Raw genomic sequence first — 26,973 nt, forward strand, 5'->3', positions numbered from 1 at the left:
GCATGGATATATCCCATTTTCTTTGTCCATTCATCAGTTGATGGCCATTGGGTCTGGCCGCTCTTTGGCTCCTACAAATAATGCCGCCATGAACATTTGCGTACAACTTTGTGCGGACATATATTTTCATTTCTCATGGGCGTATACCGGGGTCAATGGCAACTCTATGTTTAACCTTCTGAGGAACTGCCAGTCTGTTCTGCACAGAGGCTGCATCATTTTACGTTCCCACCAGCAAGGTGTGAGGGCTCCAATTGCTCCACATTTCTTTAAAGAAATGTCTATACAAATCCTTTGCCCATTTTTAAATTAAGTAGTTTGTGGTTCTGTTGTTGAGTTGTAAGTGTCCTTTTTATATTCTAGACCCTTCCTTATCAGACACACGATTGGTAAATATTTTCTCCCATTCTTCTCACTGTTTTTATTCCCACCTGTCCAGTGACCTTCTGACCCCCAACCAGGACCCACCTCAGAACGTCTAGGGGGGGCCCCTCACCCGTGCCCACTCAGCACTTGCAACAAGGGTAAACAATGGCACCTTCCAGTTTCTTCCTAAGTTGTCAGCCAACCAAGGCTTCCTCAGCAGAGCTGGGGTAAAAACATGACCCCCGAAAAATATGCACAAGTATGACTTGGTTCCCATTCATAAGAAACGGGGTCACCAGTCTTGAGTCAACTTTGCACGGCTCAGTCCAAGAGGCCGGGAAGGCAAGGTCTTGGCAGGGCACAGCCAATGGCTGCTCCAGCTCCAATCAAAAGGCCATTGTTAAGTGCGGGAGGCTATATGGACGCGGATGTTTATCAGAGTTTTTAACTTCGAATGTGTACATACAAAGTCCTACTCAACTCTACTCTACTCAATGGAACTATAAGAACATTAGTTTGCAAGTTTTTATTTATCTGAGCAGTGAAATCTTTTGCAAAAAAAAATTTTTTTTCAAATAAAATATATTCCTATAAGAATGGAGCTGCCCCGAGGAAGGGCAACCAGATGGGCCCTTGTCCTTTGCAGGGTCCCTGTTCTCTTGAGTGGGGCAATTTCTGCCACTCCTTGGAACACAGACTGATGTCTTTTATTGACCTGGAAATTCTCTGTTAGTGAGAAAATTGGCAGTGTAATCCTATTTGCTGTAAAATCTTAGAAAGAAATAATTTCTCAAAGTATTTGGAGCTGTACACCAAGATCCTAACGAGCAGCTGCTGGGATCATGCATGTTTAACTTTTCTCTTTTTGCTTTAGTTTTCTTCCCTCTTTTTTCCCACCCCCCCCCATTAAGAATGGATTAATCATGTAATTAAAAAAGCAAGTGGGTAAGAGAGGGAGGCAGTCCTTAGAGGGCAGATTTAGAGAAGCTCTTCAGTTTCTCTCCCCATGGACAGGACACCCTCACCCTGACTACCATCACCCCAGTAATGTCACTAGCTCATTCAAGTGGCAATGAGAGGCATCGGTGACAAGCCCTCTGCCACTCCAAGATCATGAAATATTTTTTTTCAAGATTTTACTTATTAGAGAGGGAGAGAGAGAGAGAGCACGAGCTGGGGGAGGGGCAGAGGGAGAGGGAGAAGCAGACTCCCCGCTGAGCAAGGAGCCCAATGCGGGACTTGATCCCAGGACCCCAAGATCATGACCCGAGCTGAAGGCAGACGCTTAACTGACTGAGCCACCCAGGCGCCCCAAGATCATGAAATATTTAAAGCTTCCAGGCAAATCAAAAATATCAACCAGAAAATTGGATATAATAAGAACTATCATATAAAAGACACATCAGGTAACCACGGCATCCTGGCCCTCCCAAACCGAATAGCTTTGCGTCTTACAGTAAAGACTGGAGGTAGATAAAGACCAGGTGTTTATCCCTTTTGCCCAAATGGTCTTTATGGAGCAAATGGAGGAGAACTTGGTGATCCACGCCCACTTAATCGGCTGATTCTCCTACTCTGCTCCCCTCCTCATTTCTCCACAAGGGCTCACCATACCGGTTTTGCAAATATTATTTGCAGTTTATTTGGTTCCCCAAATGAAGGGCAAATTGCACAAGGGCAGGGAGCAGAGGCCTAGGGAAAAAAACAGGGCCACATACATAGAGGCACATGGCCAGGCTTGGTGGCTTCCATCTCGGTACGCAACGGTTCCTCGGCATCTCCTTCTTGGCTACATTAGGAACATAACTTTCTGTGCCCACAATGGAGGAGCCTGGTTTGGAGAAAGAGATAGGCACATAAACTGTAATTCCAGTTGCACATTGTAGTTCCACACAGGACCACGAGAACCTTCCCGACCCAGTCCAAGGGGCTCAGGTTTCCCGGAGGAACCATAGCCTTGAAAGGTAAGGAGGAGTTGGCATGTTTGAACAATTTGTGGGCCAGAGGGGAAGTGAGCCCAGAGAAAGGGGGCCAACTAACAAGCCACTGGCTTCTCTACCAACTGTCTTTGGAGGGAAAATACTACACAAGATCACTTTTAGTAGTGTAATAAAGTTTTAGGGGCCAACAGTCTACTGGTGAAGGTTTTATGAGCAGGAAGATAAATGCATCCATTCATTCATTCATTCACTCAATAAATGCACAATGAGTTCATCCCATGTGCGAGGCCCTGTGCTTTTCTGTACACCTTACAGGAGCAGAGATGTGCCTGGCAGGCTCTCCCCCTAGATTTTAGCCTGGCTGATTCCAGATATTTGACTCAGATATTTTCTGGTTTATTTATTTAATATTTTCATGTCCACGTGATCCAGACTGTCAGGAACTCCAGTCTTTTTTTTTTTTTTAAGATTTATTTATTTATTTGAGCGAGAGCACGAGCGCAATAGTGGGGGGGGAGGGGCAGATGGAGAGGGAGAGAGAATCCTCAAGCAGACTCCCTGCTGAGCGCAGAGTGCAATGTGGGGCTCAATCCCAGGACCCTGAGATCATGACCAGAGCTGAAATCAAGAGTTGGCTGTTCAGCCAACTGAGCCACCCAGGTGTCCAAAACTCCAGTCTTGACTATTCCAAGAGCATCTCCCTTCTGCCTAATCCATTAGCACGTCCAGGCCCTCAGTACTTCACAACCTTCAGGGAACTGCCCCTGCCCACAAGATCTAGAGGCCTGGGTGTCAAGGTCCCCTCCAGTCAGACCCACCTTGCAAGGGACTGCACCCTTGGGCTAAGCAACCCAAACTCTGAATAATTGCTGTATGACAGGGAACCCCTCTGGCATCTCTAGGTCACCCGAATCCTACTGGTTCTTTTTTTTTTTTTTAAGATTTTATTTATTTATTTGAGAGAGAGAGCACAAGCAGGGGAACACCAGAGGGAGAGGGAGAAGCAGGCTCCATGCTGAGCAAGGAGCCCAATGTGGGACCCGATCCCAGGACCCTGAGATCATGACCTGAGCTGAAGGCAGACACTTAACTGACTGAGCCACCCAGGCACCCCACCCCCTAGTGGTCCTTTTAAGTCCTAAGCCAAACCCCCAAAGACTCTCCCCAACCCTAATTCGCTATGACTGCTTGTTCTTTTGAACTCCTGCAGAATTCCCTTCTGGTACTCCTCACTTGGTATAGATCCACAGACAACCTTCGGCATCTACGTAATTGGGCCCATAGTACTCTTGCCAATGAGATCTTGAATTCCTAAAAAACATGGACTAGATTATGTCCCCCTCGCACAGGACAGCATTTTAGGTAGGCAGTAAAAAAAAATTGTAGTTAATTGTTTAAGTCAACTGGGTTTGGGATGTGTTGCAATAGGGCTCTACGCTGTCCACTTCATTAGAATAAACAGGCATGGTGACAGTGCCCATCAATCAAGAACAGACAGAAATACAAGTTTTGACAGGTCTGTACGGCATCTTTTTTTTAAAGATTTTATTTATTTATTTGACAGAGAGATAGCGAGAGCAGGAACACAGGCAGGGCGAGTGGGAGAGGGAGAAGCAGGCTTCCCACTGAGCAGGGAGCCCGATGCAGGGCTCCATCCCAGGACTCCGGGATCATGACCTGAGCCGAAGGCAGACGCGTAACGACTGAGCCACCCAGGCGCCACTGTATGGCATTTTTAAAAAGGTTTAGCTAGGTGCGCCTGGGTGACTCAGTCAGTTAGGCGTCTGCCTTCAGCTCAGGTCATGATCCCGGGGTCCTGGGATCAAGTCCCACGTCGGTCTCCCTGCTCAGCAGGGTATCTGCTTCTCCCTCTCCTTCTGCCTCTCCCCGCCCCCACCCCACTCATGCTCTCTCTTGCAAAAATAAATAAATAAAATCTTAAAAAAAAAAAAAAGGTTTGGCTAATACAAAAGTCACTCGAAGATGCTATCAGATACTCTTAACTGTGCCTGGTCCAACCTGGAATTCAGGTAACCGCAAAAAACGTGGTTTAATTCTGGAGTAAAGGATAACTCGGATTAAGCCATGACAACTCTTGCTATAAGGAGGGAATATTAATAATACATACTAAATATTAATAATAGATACTAAATGCCTGAAGGATATGCCAATCAATCCAGCTACCCCTCCCCCCCTTTTTAATGGATACCACCAAAGAAAATTGAACCACAAAATCTCCACATTAAAGCCAAGTTAATGGCTTGATTTTAGTGGAGATGAGAGGCAGACCATCCCTTCCTGACAGCCTCCCCTGAGGGGCCCTGATTATGTGCCACGACACAGGGGCCCAGCAGGACAGCCACAGGTGATATCTGTGGGGGTTGGTGTTGGGGCTCAACAAGGGGCCACACCGGTGGGGGCAGAAGGGAGGTCCCTTAATGGCAGCCAGTCGCTTCTTTACAAAAGATCTTATAGCACAGACACCCTTCCCTTTCTACCTCAGCTGATGCTAGAACAACACAACAAAACAGCCATACACACGCTGTAATATATATATTAAAATATATATATACACAGATTTGAAAATAGTTTCACTTGTGAAAACAATAACAAGTATTTCCCCTGCTACAACCCTTAATTTCACAGTCCTGATGCAAACAGCCAAAAAAGCAGAGCCAGCAAAAAACAAAACCAAACCACAGTGTAGAACTGAGCTTTTATCAGCAGTTCCCCTGCCAGACTTTATAACTTTTTAATAAAGAGAAATGTCAGTCATCCCAGTAACAAGCCCACCCCCCCCACCGCCAAGAAATAAGAATTTCAAAACATAACTTTCTAAGCCTGAATTCCCTCTTTCGGCAAACAGCTCCCTCCTTTTCAGCAAAAGCCTTTTTATTTTCTCATTCTTTTCTCTAACCTCTTCAGGTTTTCATAGAAAAAGGCACGTGGCTCCTGGGACATTTTCCGATGAGGTTCCATTCTCGGGAGAATGAGATACTTCTACCCTGATGCCTGCCACCTGCTCTCTCAGATGGATGCCTGAAATAAGGTAACTACCTCTTTCGTGATGAGAGCACAAGAAAGTGGGTCCTCAGAAGCAGTGGGGTATCTGGTAAGGGGATGGAGGGCACAGGGAGAGTCTCCCTCCCCCTCCTCCTAGGGACCAGTGACCTCCTCTGCATGCTTCTCTGTCAGTAACCAAGGGGAGGTGGTTTATGCTAACTCCCAGTGTTGTTTTCTCTCCAAGAGTTATTAGGGGAGAGGTCTTGGTGGAAGATAAAAATACAGGCTGGAGGTCCAGGGGAGGCTGATGGAGGCTGGGAGAGGCTGATGGAGGCTGGGAGAGTCTGATGGAGGCCCGGGGGAGGCTGATGGAGGCTGGGAGAGGCTGATGGAGACCTGGGGGAGGCTGATGGAGGCCTGAGGGAGGCTGATGGAGGCTGGGAGAGGTTGATGGAGGTCCAGGGGAAGCTGATGGAGGCTGGGAGAGGTTGATGGAGGCCCAGGGGAGGCTGATGGAGGCTGGGAGAGGCTGATGGAGGCTGGGAGAGGTTGATGAAGGCCCAGGGGAGGCTGATGGAGGCTGGGAGAGGCTGATGGAGGCCCAGGGGAGGCTGATGGAGGTCTGAGGGAGGCTGATGGAGGCACAGGGAAGGGTGAAAAGCAGAAATGAAGTTAATTTCTAAGTTTCTGATAATTCCAAATCATTAGAAAGGATTTTTAAAAATTCTAAGTTGGTGATACCCACCAACTGCCAGCACGTTCTGGGAAAGTTCAAAAGTTAGAGGTGACTGTCCAAGTCAAAGGGCAGAGGCTTAAGAGGTGTTCACCCTGGTTCTCACTTACATTTCACAAATGTCCTGCACCTCACACATGATTTAAGCCATTGTTTAAGGCAGGGGTCGCTGCTGTGAAAGCCACTGCCAACCAATGTTAGGCCACACTGACTAAAACTTCAGCTTCGTGGGAGCCCTTGGGAATTCAGGTCCCACGGTTTCCATCTTGGAGCCAACAGAGGGAGAAAAAACTGGGGAAAAAAGGCCTCTTTTTGTTTGCAGGCCCTCGAGCCCCAAACACGATGTGCTCAGCAGTGGCGGAAACCACTCTTCTCTCGGAACCAGACTGTCACCTCGAACTCTCACAAGCAACCAAAACCAGTATTTTAGGAAATGACGCATGCCAGGCATTGCTGCCTGCATGAAATACTCCGCGAAGCACCACCCTCATGATTAAACTAAAAACAGAGTAAACAGTTTGCAGCGTCTTTAAAAAAATTTTTCAATGGGGGCGGCTCCTGGGTGGCTCAGTCAGTTAAGCGTCTGACTCTTGATTTCAGCTCAGGTCATGATCTCAGGGTTGTGGGATCGGGCCCCGCATCAGGCTCCACGCTGAGTGGGGAGTCAGTTTGAGATTCTCGCTCTCTCTCCCTCTCCTTCTGCCCTGCCCCAGCGCGCTCTCTCTTTAAAATTTTTTTTTTCCATTGGGTTGTAATTGACATATAACATTATATTAGCTTTAGGTGTACACCATAATGATTTGATATTTGTGTATATGGCAAGATGATCACTATAACAGTCTGCTTAACATCTATCTGTCACTATATATATATATTTTTCTAGTGATGAGAACTTTTAAGATTTACTGTCTTACCAACTTTTAAATACACAATACAGTATCATTAACCATAGTCACCGCACTGTACATTACACACCCATGAGCTAGAAGTCTGTGCCTTTTGACCCCCTTCACCCATTTCACCCACCCCCCTCAACATCCCCACCTCTGGCAACCACCAATCTGTTCTCTGTATCTATGAGCTTGGTATTATTTTCCCTTTCTTTCTTTCTTCTTTCTTTCTTTCTTTCTTTCTTTCTTTCTTTCTTTCTTTCTTTCTTTCTTTCTTTCTTTTCTTTCTTTCTTTCTCTCTCTCTCTCTCTTTCTTTCTTTCTTTCTTTCTTTCTTTCTTTCTTTCTTTCTTTCTTTCTTTCTTTCATTTTTAGATTCCACTTGTGAGATGTATCTGACTTTCTCCAACAGACTTAATTGCACTTAACATAATGCCCTCAAGGTCCACCTACATTGTCCAAATGGCAAGATTTCCTTCTTTTTTATGGCTAAATAGTTATTCTATCCTATCCTATCCTATTCCATTCTCTCTCTATATAGATATATAGCTATAGATAGATACACATATGCCCCACATCATCTTTATCCATTCACACTGATGGCCCCTTAGGTTGTTTCTATGTCTTGGCTATTGTAAATAATTCTGCACTGAACATAGGGGTGCAGATATCTTTTCAAATTAGTATTTTCATTTTCTTTGGGTAAATACACAGTAGTGGAATTGCTGGATCATATCGTAGGTAGTTCTATTTTTAATTTTTTGAGGAACCTCCATACTGTCATCCACAATGGCTGCACCAGTTTGCATTCCCACCAACAGTGCATGAGGGTTCCCCTTTCCTCCACATCCTTGACAACACTTGTGATTTCTTGTCTTTTTGATTTTAGCCATTCCGACAGGAGTGAGGTGATATCTCATTGTGGTTTTGATTCGCATTTCCCTGATGATGAGTGATGTTGAGCATCTTTTTGTGCGTCTGTTGGCCATCTGTGAATTTCCAGTGTTATGTCTTCTGAGCAAAAACAGCCATTTTCACCATTTTAAGCAGAATGTGACATTGTTGGGCCCAAGATCCCAAGTGACTTTATTATCTAGATGAATGCAGAACTAAAGCTAAAGGTTAGCTAGGCCTTCTTCTTGAAGTGACTGCCAATAATTTAACAAGCTGGAGGATTTTGAAAGCATTTATGAGAGAAGGCAATCAAACATTTACGTCAAGAGCCTCCCAACTGTCTGCCCACACATTTGCTGTTCATTTCGTAAACCGAATAGAGAGAAAATGTTTTTGGTTCAAAATCTTCCTTTTCCTTCCTACAGTTGATTCCATTTACCTTGTAAATCCCAGCCACGGATTTTCCTTTAAATAGCCATCATTTTAAACACTCCCTTAAAATAACTGAGGGTGCTATTCTATTTCGCCTGATCCTTTTTCAGGGTTTATTTATTCTTTTGTTATGTAGAAACCAGAAAAGAAACGTCTGCCTACTGTACGTGTGACCTGTGGACCAGCGTGCAGGCCATTTGCTCACTCAGCTGTTAACAGACTTCAAGGAGACCACACACCCAAGGCTTTTTATCTAGAAAACAAAACTATTGCCATCAATCTCAATCAGGAACTTTTACCCTGAGGTCCAGGATGGGCTGAAAGGAGTGCATAAACTCGCTGAAAACATATGTAATATTTTGCGTGTGTGGGCATTTTTCTGATGAGCAGGCCTATTGTTTCCATTAGATGCTCGTGCTGAGGATCTTCCATTTGGGCCTCCAGCTCTGCTCCCAACCCTGTCCTCCCTCTTCTGTGCATGCTGCACGGACAAACAGATTTCCTGTGGTTTCAGGATGTCTCAGCAGATGGACCATTCACAGGGGAGAGGACAGGGTGCTGGTGCCCAGGGGCTGCCCTGAGGGACCACTGAAGGCTGGCTGTGTCTCTCTGCTGATGTGCCAGCTTGGATCAGGGCTCCTCCCTCTCTGCTTTGTGCTAGGCTTCCTCTCCTTGCCCCTCAGGCCTGCGGGTGTTAGGAGCACTTCCGTTTCTGGCTCAAGGGGCATCTCTCGGGGCTTCTCTGCACCTGCCACAGCTTTGGAAACAGCCCCTCTTGAAACTGTTTATTTATTATACAGAGTGTGCTGTTTTCTGCCCAGATCCTGAGAATGATTAAGAGGTTGCTGACCCTAAAAAATTAGGAATATTTACATGTTAAAGGAATCTGTGTAAATCTGAAGGATAGTGAATATAGCGAAAACTAGAAAATGAGTCTTCAGGGAACTGGGCGGAAAACCCAAAGACATTTGCTCTGTGGTTCCTTTCCATCCTTTGGCTGATATACTCTTTCTACTCCCCATGCTTTTAGATGATCCCCGAGCACTACGAGTGCATCCTGTTGCTCTCTCCCACCTGGTCACGAGCTTAGGCTAAGGGGTGACAGCTCCTCAAGTCTCACCTATGAAACTGCAGCAAACACCCCACCTCTCAAGGTGCTGGAGGGAGAGAGGCGGTCATCCAGGTAACGCAGCCCTGGTACCCCGGGGCAGCCCGCACCAGTGCGCATGCGCACTATGGCTCTGCACCACGGCTCCGCCTTCTGCTCGCCTGTCCCCCTCCCCACCGGGGAGCAGTCACCTGCTTTGGATAGGATTCGCTAGGTTGTGCCCTCCCTAGGACACACCTTTGGGTGCTTGTCTTCTGGATGCTGGCACCACAAGCTCAGTCCAGTAAGAAACACTGTGCTGGGCGCACACACGCACGTATGCACGCGCACGTACCAGGTCAGGGGAACTGGACCCGCTTTCGTCTGCCTGGCCCACGGTCTCCTGAGGCGTCCACCCACTCCCCACTGCTTTTAAAACAGTCGGGAGCTATCTTGGATGGGGCAGCAGGAGCATCTTTAGAAACGGAAGCTGGCCCAGTCTTTCAAATATGCATTTTAACTCGGTGTTTATTTCCCCTGACTGATGCGTGTTCCTCTCAGCCTAGCGAAATAGGAAGGGCGGGAGTTTGAGGACAGACTAGAAAGGGAGGGGACCGTGTGATTCAGTGTGGGCAGAGTCTGTGCACCCTCTCCAGGGGAGGGGGGCCTCACAGTTCTGGAAGCCCCGTGGTAAAGCAGCAATAAAACATCACTAATTGAGGAATGAATCATTTAAAAAATCATTACGGGGAAGCCTGGGGCAATAAACCTCACAGTACAATATCCCCAAGTAGAAATGAGTCAGATTGGATTCGTCTCGGAGGTGTTTATACGCAGCGCGGTCCCACATTGCCCGCCTCCGGCTTCCTGTCGCCGAGGACACAAAGCGATTCTTTTGCTGCTTCCTCGTCTCCCTTTGTTCACCACACCGATAAACTGCTGGTCCCCAGGGTGGGGAATACACTGAACTCCCAGGTCTCCTGAGGAGCAGATCTCAATTTCTGCAATCATGGGCTGCACAGTCCCGGGAAGTCCTTGAGGAACAGACCCAGGAACTCCCTGATGGTCCAAATACCTTCAGGTTCATGGCTTTGCTTCTGTCACCCCCCTGAGCATCCCAGCCCCCAGCTGCCCTTTCCCACCAGGAGGAACTAAAACCCAGCAGAGAATTGCAGCATTTCCAGGGGAGACACAAGCTATCATGGGAATGTTCAGGCTTCCACCCTCTGCCACACAGCTGCGTGAACCCTGGCTCCACTGTTTCTCAGCTGTGAGATGGGGCCAGTTGCTTACCCTCTCTGAGCTTTGACTTGCTGGCTGAAATACTCAATAACGTAGAATATGTTTAGTCTGTATGTTTTAAGAAGTTACCAGAAAGCCCGACTTTAGAACATTCTGGAAATTACTTTTCAGAAAATATTATCTAGGAAAAGCAAGTATGCCTATGGAACGGCACACTTTTGGTATGTCTTGAAGCCATTCCATTTGATCAGATTTTGAGAAAGCTTACTCCACTCTCAACGGTCTTCCTGAGGATGAAGGAAGATTCATGGAGTTCTGCAAAATTCACCATTACTGGTCCAAATCTCCAGTCATTAAGATACCTAAAATTAAATTCCCGAGGCAATCGTAAAGTCACATGAACACCTCCATCCCATCACCATGAACACGTTGCCCTTGCCTGGAGAGAGCCACCCTGGGTGCACCAGCCTCGCAGCCAACACACCTGACAGCACAGAGTAAGCAGGAGAGGAGCACACAGCTCCCAGCCTCCTGGGAGGCTCTGGTCTGCTCTGGGCAAGGCTTGAGCAGCTCCACGTGATGGAATGAAAGATGGGTGTTCATTTCTTTCCTTCTCAGTGTGTTTCTCTCTATAAGTCGCCACCAGCCACAACCGGCTGGGAGCTCTGGCTCCTGCTGTGGGCTTGCCGAGCACATTCTCCATGGATCTGATTGGTTGTAAGACTAAGCAAACAAGGCTGACTTTATGGGAAAGCAACACAAAGAGTCACTTGAGATTTTAGGGCATCACCCCTAAGCAATCCAGGCTTTGACTTGGGTCCCCAAATGTTGTTTGAGACTTGAGATGAGAACCCTTCTTCCTGGATGTCTGCTTAGTCGTGAGCAGGAAGACAGCTAGTGGACGCTTCATGTCCTTGGTGGATGGATAGGCTCTCGGTTTCCATTCAGATTCTCCCATAAGAACGAAAGGCACCACACACCAGAACCACAGAGTGGACTCTTCTCTGCCTCTCCAGGCAAGGGGTGGGCTCCCGTCCACCTTGCCCCCATGTCCGTACTCACTGGGATATTTGATTTGGCAACTTTTGTTTGTGAGTTTTATCTGCATGTCTGCCTTTTCAGAAGCAGGGGCCGGCTTCTATTTTCTCCATCTTTTTGTCACCTATTCTGAGGGCAGAAGTCTTCCAGGAAAGTCTGGATTTGGGCCATGATGGCCAAAATAACTCTAGAGAGGTGCTATTGTTTGGGAGCTGTGTTTAAGCCCCCCATGCAGACGTCACAGCTCCGCGCTCCCTGCCGCTGGACGCAGCGGCAGCCCGGCACCTGTCCATGTTGTCTCTATTTCTTTTACAAAATATACACCTTTTTCTCACCACTTTGCTTTACCAAATGACTTTTCAAGAACCATTCCACCCTGGAATTACGTGATGTCTCTTTTTTCTGTACTCTAAGGGGTGGGCAAACTTTCTACAAAGAGCCAAGTGGTAAGGATTTTCAGCTGTGTAGTCTCCGTCCAGCTACTCGACTCCAGTGAGTTCTAAGTGCAAAATCAGCCACAGATAACCCGTAAACAAACGGGGGTAGCTGAGTGACAATGAAACTTTATTTCCAAAAACAGGTGGCTTTGGGCTGGATTTGGCCCTTGGGCCATATTTTGTTAACTCTTGATCTAAGAGAAAAATGATCCAGAGAGACATGATAAACTAATTCTGCTATAAGAAAACTCTGGAGATAATTAATCTAGGGCATTTCTTGACTTCCTCATTCATCCATAGGTCACAGGCAGACAAAAAAAAAAAAAAGAAAGAAAGAAATGAGGGGGCCAGAGAGAGACTTTGAATCACAGATCCACTTTTCAAGAGCTTTCCCTCCTTTTATGTGCCAGGAGAGAGAACAGGCACCTAGCCCCAGATCTGCAGTATCAGGTTTATATGCTACTCTGATGGTTCTTTCTGGTTTTGCCGCCTCTCTTTAGAACTTGGGTTTTTTTTTCCAGTTCAGGTGACCCCAAAGCACCCATTCATTCTTTTACTGACTCAGTCAATCCTAAGGTCCTTTATGGTAAGGTCACACTGGCTTGTATATCTCACCCCATCCTCCTAGTGACCAGCAGTGCCCCATGTACTGGAGATGCGCTATGTATGTGGTGGGATGGCCATACTTGTTGTCTCAAGGAAGGTAGAGGTATTTGGCTTTGTTGACTCTCTCAGGACATTCCAAAGTAGATAAGGCTGAACACGGTTAAGATAACATACACGTGGAACTCCAATCACTGGTCTGGAGGCAGGTTAGAACGACACAAGACGTAGCTGGGTGGGGATGGAAGAGGGGTTAGAAACCCCACCCAAAAAAAATAGAACCAAGAGAGGGGGGGATATGTGGAGAGCTGAACTTCACCCAGGAACATAACTGATTAGTTCACTTCGTGGTTTTTGTGTTTCTCCAGCACACAGGATGGAAGTAATTGGCTGTTTGCAAATGAAATGCAGAATGAGGAAATGCTCCCTGCTAAAGTTATAGTTTGTCAATGGCGTGTGTCTATGGTGTGTCTACGAAGAGAAATGCATTCCTGCTGAGGTAGTTTCCACTTCCCCCTCTGTCTTCTCTTTCCAACAGAGGCCTGACTAATACGAAGCAACAGGGAGTAAGGCCTCAGTCAGCCGTTCTGCAAGCCTGACTCCCCACGTGGTCCTCTCGACAGGCCATAGGTAGAAATTCCTCACCCACAGTTGCAAACATGGATGGCAGGAATGATCCTAGTGTAGGAAGAAGATCAATTCTATGCCCTTATTTGCCGGCCAAGGACGCTAACATCTCTCTCCTAACTGGGCTCCCGTCATATTTGATGAATGTTCAAACATGACCGTACTGGTAGCATTTTCTCTGAAAATTGCAGCGATTACTCATTAGTAAATGAGGGCCCTTGGGCAAAGAATCTGGTCTGAAGACTGAGCACCGTGTTACCAACAGATGCAACAAATTAATCCTGAAAGTTTGGTCCTCAGAATGGGGATTAAAGCACTGCAATTAAAATTTACATGTGCAAGAGTCTATCTGTTCCTACTCCTAAAAAATTTATTTGACCTTTATATTGCAAGCTGTCTACCTTAGACTAAAAGAAATTAGAAGTGCATGAAGACTTAGCGATACACATTTACGAATGCACAGGTGGAGAGAGAAGCTGAAAACAACGTGGCTGGCATGCCTGGGATTCAGACTCCGATCAGCTCCTCCCCAATCAGTGGACCTTGGGTGGATTCAGCAGCCACTTGGTTCTTCGTCCTAATTTGTAGGACAGGAACACTCTAGAAAGGCTGCTCCCTTCTACAGAGGTTTCCTGGCGGTGGCAACGGGGCTGGTGTCTTGGTACCACTCTAACCATGGTGGGGCTGGTGTCTCTCTGGGACTTCGAGAGCAGCCTTGTGTCAAGAGGTAAGAGCTTAGGAGCTACACTGCCTGGGTCTGAGTGGGCTCTGTCACTGGCTGTATGACTGCAGACAGGATCGGCAAGCTCTCTGTAGGCCAGTTCTTCATTTGCAAAAGGAATCAGGTGAGGATTAAATGCGCTGCATCGTATAAATCCCCTTAGAACATTTCCTGGCCCAAAGTATGCGCTCCAAAAATATTCAACTGGCACTGTTTATGGAAGTGTCCACGGGGAAGACTTTGGTGGTTAGAAAATACCTTACAAACATGAAAAATAATTTGGCACTTTCTAGAAAAGGAGGAGATGCTCATACCCATGACTTAGCACTTCCATTGCCATCCTAGAGAAATTTACCCGTGTGAACAAGGGGACGCAATCGGTGATGTTCACTGCAGCAACATTTTCAAAAGCAAAATGTTGGAATGACTGCCAAAAGGAGAGTGGGGAAAGAAGTTGTGTCTTCCCCACAATAGAATACTATTAAAATGGATCAATACCAAAAACATCATATTGAATGAAGAAGGAAGTGTTGCAATAGGAAGCCTGCAGAATGATACCACTCATAAAAGTTTTAAAAATGGAAAACAATACTCCGTATTGCTTACAGACATACACCCATGTCACAAAAGTATAAAAACAGGCACTCAAATAAAAACTACCATATTTGGAATAATAGCTACCTCTGGAGGGGGAGGGGGAGGAAGGAGCCAGGAGGCCTCAGCTATTCTGTGATGCTTCATCTCTTTGGAAAAAAAAAGAATCAGGAAAAACCTATGACAAAACGTGAACCTTTGATAAAGCCTTTCTGATTTTGTTCTTATTTTGCATGCATAAAATATTGCTTAATTTGAAAAGAATTCCAAGCTGTGCTTTCATTTTGATATGTAATATTTGTCCTCTCTGATGTTCAGCTAGTGTAAGGTCACATATGTGAATACAGTTTATGTTTTCCTTCCATCTTCTTTTCCTGGGACAATTCATTCTAAAAGGCTTCCCTTATTATAACTTCCCATAGACTAAAAATTCTCATTTTATTTTAAAGATTTATTTATTTTAGAGAGAGAGAGTGCACACACGTGCACGAGTGGGGAGAAAGGGAGAGAATCTCAAGCAGACTCTGCGCTGAGCGTGGAGCCCAACCTGGGGCTCGAACTCACGACCCTGAGATCATGACTCGAGCCAAAATCAAGAGTTGGTTGCTTAACCAACTGAGCCACCCAGGTGCCTAAAAATTCTCATCTTAGCTTTGCTAGCCAGCACGGGGCACTGATGGCATGTTTGGATAATGGATGTTCGTCTCATTAAAAGCATTTATGTAGCCCCTTGTGTGTAGCTCTGTTCCAGGCACCAGGGATGGGAAATCATAATAGGCTTACAATTATGAAAGGAGAGTGACTATTGTAGCATCATGAAAATTTAAAACATTTTGATAACTTAGTTCACATATTACAATAATAGAATTTTAGAGTTCTTAAAAAAAATCACTAAGAAAAACCCAAATACTCTAATGGAAGGACGAGTGAAAGACACAGAAAAATTTTTGCAAAACAATTTAAATGACTAATGAACACATGAAAAACAGTCAACCCAAAGAGCAATAAAATGAACAGATTTTAAAATGAGGTATCATTGAAAACTGTCAAACTGGCAAAGGTAATATTCAGTATTGGCATAGTTTCAGGACATTGGGTACTTACATATGGCTGGTGGATAATGCGTATTATGCATCAAGCACCTTAAAAATATCAATACACTTCGACCCAATGATTCTCCTGTTAGGATTACATACTGAGGAAACAAACCAAAATATGCACAACAATTCATGCACAAAGATATTCACTGCAGCATCATTTGTCATAGCAAAACACCTAAATATATGATAACAAGGTATTCATTAAACAAAGTATCATTCACACCATGTAATGATCTGCAGTCTTCATATATTTGTTTTTCAAGTTATATTAAATGACAGGGACAAATGTTCAAGAGACAATGCCATTGAAGAAAACGGAAGACAGCACTGCATAGACACAAGAATCCAATTCTGTAAAATAACTATATGTATCAGGAAAAGATTGGAAAGAGACATCCTAAAAAGCCATTTGTGGTTATCTCTGACCCCCTGAGATCATGATGATCTTCTTTCCTTGTATCCTCGTCTATTTTTCAACGGGCCTGTTTTATAATTAGCATAAGACACAGATTTTCAGATAATTATAAAAATTGAGATCCAGGGAGGACCCATTCATTTTTAGAAATGGGGAGATGTTAAGTGAAGGTGGCACCAGTGGATCTCTCCCCTTCCTGGCCTGGAGCCATGTTCGGAGAAAGACCTAGAGAAGAGGAGAAGGCCTTTGCTGGGTCCCAGGGGTCCATGAACAAGCATGAACAAGCACTCTGGGCAAAGTTCACCCTCTCATTTCTGGACTACTCATCCCTCTGTATCCAGTGGAGCTCATCACCACAAGTGGGAGAGAAAGGCACCTACAGAAGGGCTGTATGTAGCTTGGCATCACCCCCTTACGTATCTGCTTATAACGTTAAGGTTCAAGTGCAAATAGAAAGTAACATAGCATAGTTTCTAAAAAACGATAGATGTTCAGGGGTTCAGAAACACTTAATCCAATTAAAACCAAGCAAGGGGCAGTGGCAAGACATTGGAAACCAATGCAAATATGATCCAGAGCCAGCCTCGTGCAGACGTGCACGTGACAGACCAGCGAGTAGGGAGCAGAGGGCTCCTGGGCAGGTGCTTAAGGAACAAGCATTTAATTTTTCGGGGCTTTGAAAAACCATACACACAACACCTACGGCTTATTCCACCTTGAACTCAAATGTCTGTCCCACAAAAGTTTGTTATAATCTGCAGTTGACACGCTAGTTTTACAGAGTGGATATGAGATCTCTAGGCATCTATCCATGTTGGCAAACAAAGCCCAGCTTGAGAGTGATTTTCACTTAAAGAGAGTTCCCACAATTCTTACAATAGAAAGGAGAGAAAAAGGGACAAAGAAAGAAAGACCATTGCAGGGCAGGGGGCAACCTTCTCTCCCACTGCTGGTGGTGCTGGGAGAGAGAACTGGGGCAGTTTCTAGGGCAGATCAGATCTTCTCATTGAGACCTCCCTCAATAGTTTTCTCAATGTTTGCCTGGCAGGAGCTTGCTGACAAAGTGCATTGTAGGAGGCCTCCCAATGGAAGGTATCAAAGGAAAATACGAAGTTTTGTTTGGCCAGATGCCTTTGAGCACCTCCGAAGGAGACAAAGGGAAGAAAACCCGCTGGACCAAAATGTGCTTTATTCCCCCCTCTTTCCATTCATGTAACAAGATGCACAGCGTGAATGCTTTTGGAAGGGGCTGGTAAAGGCCAGAATGAAGCCATATTTTATTTCCACCCTCTTCAGATTTACCTCCCTAGATGCTCAAAGACACAGACTCTAGAACTACTTAGGAGAAAGGTAAGAAGGCAGTCTTGAATGTTGCTGAGCTGCTTGAATGAAGCCAGGCGAATTAAGGAGAGGCTATAAGGTTATGGGAGGTACAAAAGGGAAAAATAAGGAGACTCTACTCTGTGAAGAGCCATGAAACAGCTCCCTTCTTCACTCATAAAGCTTCTAGTGGCTCAAAAAGGAGGCCCAGGATCTTGTTAAAACCCAAATTTCAAACTACCCTATCTGAGTAAATTGAATCACCCTACTGCAACTGACTGGCCTTCCTTCAGCACATGTCCTGCATATTGGTGTGAGTTTCAGCACCTAATGGGGTACCATTTTCCGCCCACAAGCCTCCCCAGCCTGCCCATCCCAAGCCCTTGGGTGGGCCTGTGGCCCATATGATACTTGTACATGATAAGGATATTCACTGTGATTTCTACTTATACAATTTCAGAATGATACCATTTCCACACTGAAATACACCAAGGCTGTTACTATATCAGTACACTGGAGTAATCAATATTTTTAATCTAATGAGCATAATTACTTCAACTTCTTCCCAAGTCCTTGGGCCTTAGTTTCATCATTTGTAAATTGAGGAATTATTAGACTCTCAAGTTTTCCCTTATAGTTTGTGATTCTGATATCAAGGCAAGGTAGAATCCAGGTCAAACAGCATTAAATAAGACAAAAGACATTGTAATAGTAAAGCCACGACTCATAGCAAAAGTATAACATTTGTGAATATTTTTTAAAAGATTTTATTTATTTATTTGAGAGAGAGTGAGTGAGAGAGAGAGAGCACGAGCCGGGGGAAGCATCAGAGGGAGAGGGAGAAGCAGACTCCCTGCTGAGCGGGGAGCCCAACACAGGGCTCGATTCCAGGACCCTGGGAGCCTAAAGAACTCAAAACAGGGCCTTGTACGCCAATGTTCACTGCAGCATTATTTACCAGTAGCCAAAAAGTAGAAAGAGCCAAGTGCCCATGAACAGATGAATAGGTAAACAAAATGTGGTCTCTATATACAATGGAATATTATTCGGCCATAAAAAGGAATGAAATTCTGATACGTGGTACAACTTGGATGGACCTCGAAAACTTATATTAAGTGAAAGTCACTAGACACAAAAAGGCAAATATTGAATGAGTCCACTTACATAAAATATCTAGAATAGGCAATTCATAGTCATAAAAGTAGAATAGAGGTTACTAGGAGCTGGGGAAGCGGGAAATGGAAGTTACCACTTGCTTCAAGGTTCTGGAGTTTCTGTTTGACGTGATGAAAAGGTTTTGGAAACAGATACTGATGACAGTTGCATAAAACTGTGAATGTAATTAATGCCACTGAATTATAAAAACGGTTAAAATGGTAGATTTTACTGTAGATATTTTTTTTACTACAGTAACTTAAAAAAAAAATCTTTTACTTATACAACATATTCTGAACCTCCAGACAATATAAGAATACCTTCTTCTCATAAAAACTGACCTTACGTTAACTCATGAAGAAAGCCTCAAGAAAGTTTAATAAAGGAAAAATAGTAAAAACATTATCTGATCATAATGCAATATAACCAGAAACAAATAACAAAGTACTAAAAGCAAAAGCCTCTTCCCCCTGGATATTTAAAAATCCTGTACTAAATAATTCTCATTTAAAAGGGGAAATACAAACCAAAATTGCAAAATTTCTAAAACAGACTGTTAATAAAACTGTTACATATAAGAATCTGTAAAATACAATTAAAACAGTAATCCATGGAAAATTCACAGCCTAAATATTTATGCCAATAAAAATAAATGCAGTCAGCTCCCCATTCCAAAGAAAAAAAGAATAAAGTAAACCAAAAGAAGCATAAGGAAGGAAATAATAAAATTAAAAACAGAATCAATGAGTTAGCAAACAGAAAAACAACAGAAGTAATAAAAAATAAATGAAAATGCTGATTCTTTAAAACAAAACAAAACAAAACTTTTCCCTGTAGTAAATCTACAGGGTGAATTCATTCCCATAGTGAGGGCATAACCCCAAACAACCTAAATCTAGCAAGCAATGCTTAGAAGTTCACTCTCTAGCTTAAAAATTCACCCAGATTTCACAATGTATCCCATAATATGTCTCCTTGGTTTTTTATTGTTAAAAGAAATTGGTGCCCCACCCACCTCCCAAGTCTTCAAGAAAAACTCATGCCCCAGGAAGATGTACCATATAACCAACAGCTTCTGGATGACCCTGGCACATGGCTCTGCCTCATTGGGGTTCAGGTACCCCAATCTAAAAAGATCCCTTCAGTAGTAACCCTCATTTATTCTAAATCCTACTGCAGTTTACACATACCTAAGAGGCCCAGCATCACTGGTCACCTCAGTTTTACAATGAAAGATTAAGTCACAACGAAGTGACTTTTTTTTTTTTTTTAAACCAAGGGCACCAAAATCAACTAGTAGCAGAGATGAAACAATAATTTACCATCCATCATTGTTCTCACATAGCCACTGGGCCCACTGGACAGGGCCCTACATTTTATTGAAAAAATCTTAGAGAAAAAAATTAGATTACTCTCCCCAGATAATTAACATGATTCCTTTCTAGCACTGAGTTGGAGAGAACGTGACTCATTCCCCCTTTCAGAACACCTGAGCAACAGTGAAGATTTTGTCAGAGAAGCATGGTGCGAGTCCATCCCTTCCAATTGTTGCATTCAAATTATAATCCCAGTCAACTAATGTGGGTGGCAAACAAGCTCCTTCAGCCCCATAGACTCAGTGATTTGGAAGGAGCCAAGTCCATTGCTTCCAAGCTAGACAGGGAAAGCAACTTGCACACAGAACCGTAAAGTCCATAGAGAAGAATGAAAGAATGGCCCCCAGCAATACCAACTGGAGAAAGCGCTGATTTCTGCACGTGGGTCAGTGGAATGAAAGCAAGGGAAACTCACCACATTCTGCCAAACATACCCCAGCTGCATCTCATAGGACAATGCTGGTGCGGCCCAAAGCCAACCACATTGACACATCCTGCTGTCCCCATCAATAAGTAGCACATCCATCACGTATGGACAGAGCTCACGTGTGTAAGAATGAAAAATGCTCACATGAGAACGGAGAGATTCCATATACAGTAAATCCACTTGAGCAAATCCATTAGTGCGAAGCACTAATCTAACCTGTGTCAGATACCAAGTAGACTGTCGAAAGCATCTCATGGTAGGCGAGTGTCCTTGGGACAAACTGACATTTGAAATTTACATTTTTGTCTTTTGTTGGATACATTTCCCTCCCAACAGTGAAGTATCAGGGGTATTTTACCTTTTTATTCAACCAAGGGTTTTAAAGTAACCTTAATTACTAAAATGGGAAAGTCATTATCACTTGTCTCTCATTTTGTCAGGTAGAAAGAGCTTGAGGCTAGTCAGGTGTTTAGTGGATGCACTTCCCAGCTCATAGAAACTTACCGGATTAACGGTACAAAGCGGAAATGTCGGCAGCCATGGGGGGAGGGGGTATAAAGACGGAGCTCTTGGGGCACACTGAATCATAGGAATTAGGTCTGAGCAGAGAACAGAGCCCCTTCTGGTCCAGCTACAATGGAGGTGATTACTAGACATTTCATAAACAAATGCAAGTGAAAGGCAAGTTATCTAAAGCCGCCTCCAAAAAAAGTTATTGAGGAAATGCATTTCCTTTGTGGCGTATCCAGCATGTTTCCTGACTCTGGCTTGCACATTGCTCTCCCTGATTTTTAGAAACATCTTGGTATTTTTCACCCCAATCACTTCCAATATGACAGCGATCCACAGGGACACAGAGCTCAGTGCAAGCAAGGCCCTCAATGTGGGTGGCAGCTGCAGGCTCCGCCCTTCTGTATTGTGATGGACCGCCCATAGCTGTATTCATTTTGGGTTTTCAAATCCATACGACGCTATTCTATTCGGAAAGTCTCCTTTCAGGCATTGACGGCTCTTTACTCTGAGAATGACATGTATGTTTTGTATTGCTGGAAGGACTCAACAGCTGCTGGGTGCTTCTGGTCTAAAAAAATCACAGGGCTAGCCAAAGCGTAGAGGATCCCACTCTCTGGAACTGACAGATGTTCAATATAGTTTTCAGTGAATGGCCAGCATGAAGTTATTAAAATTCAAGGTAGCTCTGTGTAGGCAGGAGAGGATTCAACACTTTATAGGTTGTGATGTCAATTCTGGATCTACCCGACAGCTAGGGAACTGCGGACCAAACTGGGACGAGCCCTGGAATGTTTTTATAACACTCCACACTGGGGGAGCTCCAGCATCTCCTCCAGGTTTTAGAACATCAGCCATACCTTGAGAAGATACATATTAATTCCTTCTTTCTAAGATTAGCCCTTAGTAAGAGTTATGATGTATCTTCCCAGTATTAACCATATTCTTACTCACTTAGGAGATGCTCAGAACAAAAGATAAGCTGGATTGAACGGGATTAAAACATCAAGCCTCGAACATTACCCATGAGCTCCGTGGCATTATCGGTACCAAGTGGCCTGGAGCAGAAGATCAAAGCACCTTGTGAGCTGTCAAATCGAGCGTGCGAGAGTACAGGGGCAGTTGATGGATGTACCCCATGCACCGTGAGGTGAAGCTCAAACAGAACCCAGGGCTGCAACTGTCCGGCAGACTACTGTTCAGTTAGATTATATCCTGAGAGTCTATAGTGTCCATGGTACACACATCTTCATGGAGGAGGCCACTGGCTATAGTCAGATGCTGTATCTCCAAATAGGAAAGAAAATGAAATTTACTTCCCAAATAATGGAACCCCCTTTTCTCCTCCAGAATCCACATCAGTGTCTGTGGGAACTCCCTAGTGATGCAGTCATGATTTGTCTTTGTTTAAAATGGGAGGGGCTGGGTTTCCCTTTGATGCTTTGTGAATGGGGAGAGAGCAGGATGTACAGTTCTATCAGATACCTTCTGATAAACTTCTTTGTTTTTTTTTTTTAAGATTTTATTTATTTATTTGAGAGAGAGAGAGATCACAAGCAGGGAAGAGGGGCTGAGGGTGAAGCAGACTCCCCGCTGAGCAGGGAGCCCGACCTGGGACTCAATCCCAGGACCCCAGGATCATGACCTGAGCCGAAGGCAGACGCCCAATCAACTGAGCCACCCAAGCGCCCTAAACTTCTTTGTTTTTTTAAAGTAAACTTCTTTATAATAATGGGTTTTATAATTACTTTTTAGATTACTCTTAAGCCCAAAGATTACTCTTTAGATTCCTTTTAATTAAGCTCTAGAACCTCCAAATTTACCAAAAAGGAGGTGTCCCTGGAGTGTAAAAACTCAATTGGGACTCAGGCTAGGCTAGGACCCCAGATCCAACCCTTTTCTGAGCCAACCTGAGGCCTTGTCATGCATGGCTGCTCTGTTTCTGAGGCAGATGAAACGTGAGGGATCCTCCAGGATGAGCAGGGCTGGGCCATCAGAGAGTCTTCTGAAGGGATCTTTAAGTATACACTAGTTTCATGAACTTTTCATTATGGAACATTTCAAACACATATGAAAATGGACAGAAGTGTCTATGTACTTATCCCACAGGTTCAACATGGATCAGTTCATAGCCCATCTGTTCCAATGCTCCCCACTTCTCTCTTCTTCTTTATTATTGTGAAGAAAATACCATAATCGTAACATTTCATCTGTAAACATCCCGGGATCTATCTCTAAGGGATAACTACACCCTCAAAACACACAATAATTCCATTATCATCATCAAAAACATCATAATTTATATGCCTTTTTGAATTGTGATGTATGCCCCTTTGGTGATGCTCCGCGGGCTCGGCTCACCTGGAAGAGCAGGGTTTCAGAAGGCGAGCATGGTTTCCCTGCAATTCCTGATGACCACACCTTGGATTTCACTCTCTCTGCCCTCCAACAGCCCCAGGAGGAGGAATATTCATTTCTGTCTCTCCTCAGTCACAACATTAAAGCCATAATGTACTTGGCATTCAGAGTCCTCGGTGTTGATGGCTGTGACCCATAGGAAGTGAGCTGAGGACAGAACCAGATTCGGCTATAAATTACACAGGCATTTGCTCTTCGTGTTCAGCTGGGATGCATGTGAGGAGCCCCCGCCTCCAAAAGAAGAGTTGACATTTCTTTATAATGGAAGAAATCTATTTTCGCTTAAAATATGGTTGCTATGGGTTCCCATCTTATTGGTTTTCAAGAGAGACACACACGGATTTTAGAATCTGGGTCACTTGGAGTCCCAGCATGGATCCTGATGGGGAGGCTCCCTGTCGTGGGCAACCCCCCACCTTATTTTCCCACCTTGTGAGAGAACATGGAAATTCACTTGGCACTTCCCTTCGCTCCCAAGGGACATTTGTTGGCCTGGTTCCATCATGTCATCCAACGTGAAATAACCCAACGTTCTGTTTCCGCTGACTCAGGTCGAAAGACACCTGAATTTAGTGATGAGAAACAGCATCCCCAGAGTTCAGGAAAACCAATGCCCTTTCTTGTGGCTACACAGCCCCTGGTGTCGCCTGGTTGATCTCGCTGCTTTCCCTCCCACCAGCCTCCATCTCTGCTGGCACCGTGTGACCAAGGGCAGGTTCGGATGCTGATGCCGGAGCTGAGCCCAGGTCCCTCAACCTTCTTTCTGCATATTGTGCACTTCCTCTCAGCATGCTTTTGCTTCCTGCACCTGCTGCTCTTTTCCAGAGGTCTGCCCCCGGGCTGCTGGAGCCTGCTGCGCCCGCATGCGCAGAGAGCTGCCCGAAGGGGTCTGCAGCCTCACTGGCTGGTCAGGGGTACGACAGCTCAGAAGTGCTCTGAGACGGAACGCACACCCCGGAGCTCCCCGGCAGGTGGATGCCGCCAAAGGACAGATACAGAGATGGACCTTTCTTTGGCTTCCCCTTCCTTCCCTGCCTCCCCCATTCCCTCACCAGGTCCCCAGGGACCAGGCTCTTAATCAGTCACCTGCACAGGGGAGCCTCACTTCCGGATCTGCTTCTGGGGAGCCCAACCTAAAATGGCAGGTCACTGAGTACTCCCCTGGTTTATTTTGGGGTGCTCTGGGAGGCGTCATCCCTCCTGGACACACATGGGCCCAGGCACCCAGGTAGGAAGGACAGTCACATGCAGAAGGATGTCACACACTTTCACTTTTTCCACATGTGTGGCACGGTGGCACAGAACAAAGGCCACCAGGCTGGGCGACCTTGGCCGGTCCCCTGCAGCAGAGTGACCTGGGTCTGGGCTCTGGGTTTTTTGTTTGTTTGTTTGTTTTTTTATGGTATTCTTTTTAAAACGGTGATACGTACCTCACAGGTGTGAGGATTAAATGAGAACTCCTAACGCAGTTGCCTGGCACACAGCGGGTGCTCGGGAACCGCCTGCCGAATCCAACTCTGCACTTTGATGATGCCCTTTGGGTTAGAAGTGACCCCCCAATCCATTAAAGGAGCCAGATGCCTCCAGAGCCTGGCTTTTCCCCAGCAGCCATCTGCCTGTGCCTGCAGATTCTTTGCACTTCCAGGGACAGGAACCAGATGCTATCATAACTGCATGAAAAAAATGGTTCCTCACCAAGAAAAAAGGCCCTTGACGGACGTTAGGGAGGCTTTATGAGCCATCAAGTGCAACAGCTGGATAGTTCCAGGGAACGTTTCCACCCAACGACTGTTAAGCAGTAGGCGATATTTTATTATCTTTTCCCCTCTGTTTAATGCGCTGTTCACCTTCTGCTGGGATTGTTAGCCTTGATTATCAATCTCCCCATAAAAATATAGGAACGTCCTATTCCCATTCCCTTCCTGGGGTCCCCCCGGGTTGCTCATTACTGTCGGAATCCCACACTCATTAGCAGAGAGGACTGGGACCTCCGCTGCCAGGAACCAACGGGTGAAATGGAGGGGGGGGTCAGGGCGAGGAAGCAAAAGGAAGCACAGACCGTCCCCAAAACATTGGAAAGTGATAGAATTACAGCAAACAAGAGGCCAGTGGCAGAGAAAGACTCTTACTCCCTTGTGGCTAAAGCGCAGACGTTTTAGGGAGAGAGTCAACATTTTTTTCTAAACTGGAGCCTGCCATGCCTTTGACAAAGGAAGCCGGGCAACTGTGTCCTTGGGTAGCCATCGGGCTTCCCTGTGTCCTCCCCCCAGCATTTCCCACGCGGGGCTCCGTCCTGGATGAACACGGGGCAGCAATGCCTCCATGTCCCGCACCCCTTCTTAATTAGGGTGGAGATGCGGGCAGCACTGCTCTCCGGGTTCCAAGCAAGCCGATGGCTGGAGTTCACAGTCCTGAAGCGGCACTTTGCAAGGCCACACAAAGCCAAGGAGAGAGGACCGGGCCAATCCTGCCCTCCTTCTGAGGGACTGTGCTGATCTGGATTTGTATTCCTTCCTGTCTTGCCTCCTTTTAGGCATGAAACAATCCAGGTGCCAGAGGGATGTGCCCAGCGTCTGTTAACAACACTCGTATCAGATACCAGAGGTCACTCGACCTGGCCTGCCCGTGAGTCTGCCTCCTAAGGGAGAGGGCCCGTGATGTGTGTCCAGCCTGGAACCTGCTAAGGGCCTTCTAAATCCTGGCCTGTTTTCAGCAAACTTCGAGCGTGTATATCAGCCGATTTCTGGCTTAGTAAAAATGCTCAGGATAATGTAGCCACAAAATGCTGTAGAAAAGACTTTCAGAAACAGACAAGAACAGCCATGCTATTGGATCGGAAGCCTAACGCGCTGAGCAGAGAATTCCATCTCTTCTTGTGCCAGAAAGGCAGGTGGTCAGCCTCTATGGTGGAGAAGCTGGGGATGTGCTCCCCTGCCCAGTTCCAGTAGCTTCCAACCAGCCCACCAGCTGTGCATGAACCTGAACTTGAAGGCTTAATACGCGCTCAGTCTTAGCGCGTGGAGGACAGTCTGCTTTGTTTTAACCTAATGCGGCCTCTTCCCCCCCGTAAGAGTTATCTATCCACACGTCAGGTAAGTGGCTCGGATCCCTCCTAGATCCCGTCTCTGGAAGGAAGAGCTCTTCCAACAGCCAACGCTCAAAGGGAAGTTCCTCTAACCCTCAGTAGTGTTTTGCTTCCCTTTCACATTTTAAGGTGTATTTATTACAACTTCATAAGAAGGGGCACCTGGGTGGCTCAGTCAGTTAAGCTCAGGTCATGATCTCAGGGTCCCGGGATCGAGTCCCGCTTCGGGCTCCCTGCTCGGCGGCAAGTCTGCTTCTCCCTCTGCCTGCTCCTCCCCCCCATTCGTGGGCTCGCTCACTCTCTCTTTCGAATAAATAAAATCTTTAAAAAAAAAAAAACCTTCATAAGAACTTCCAGATTCTAACAAAATTTTATTTGGTCTAAGGACACGATGATACCTTTCACTGCATCACCAATATCCTTTCTGATAATGTCCAACAGACTTTGCTATTGTTGGTTTCTCTGGTCACGATCTTAGAGTGAATCTTCCGGTGACTAAGTCCTTAGGTTCTTGTCCTTGATTACAACCAGTTTCTCAGAGTCTTCCCTCCCATAAGGGCA

The 26,973-nt window shown here is 45.5% G+C and overlaps 1 protein-coding gene across 2 annotated transcripts in view; it reads right to left on the reverse strand.

Moving 5' to 3' along the window:
- Positions 1 to 26,973, reverse strand: part of KIF26B (kinesin family member 26B) — a 444,934-nt gene that overhangs the window by 195,584 nt on the left and 222,377 nt on the right. The gene's annotated exons all lie outside the window — the stretch shown is intronic.

Source organism: Halichoerus grypus, chromosome 7, assembly GCF_964656455.1.
Source record: "Halichoerus grypus chromosome 7, mHalGry1.hap1.1, whole genome shotgun sequence".
Taxonomy (NCBI): Eukaryota; Metazoa; Chordata; class Mammalia; order Carnivora; family Phocidae; genus Halichoerus; species Halichoerus grypus.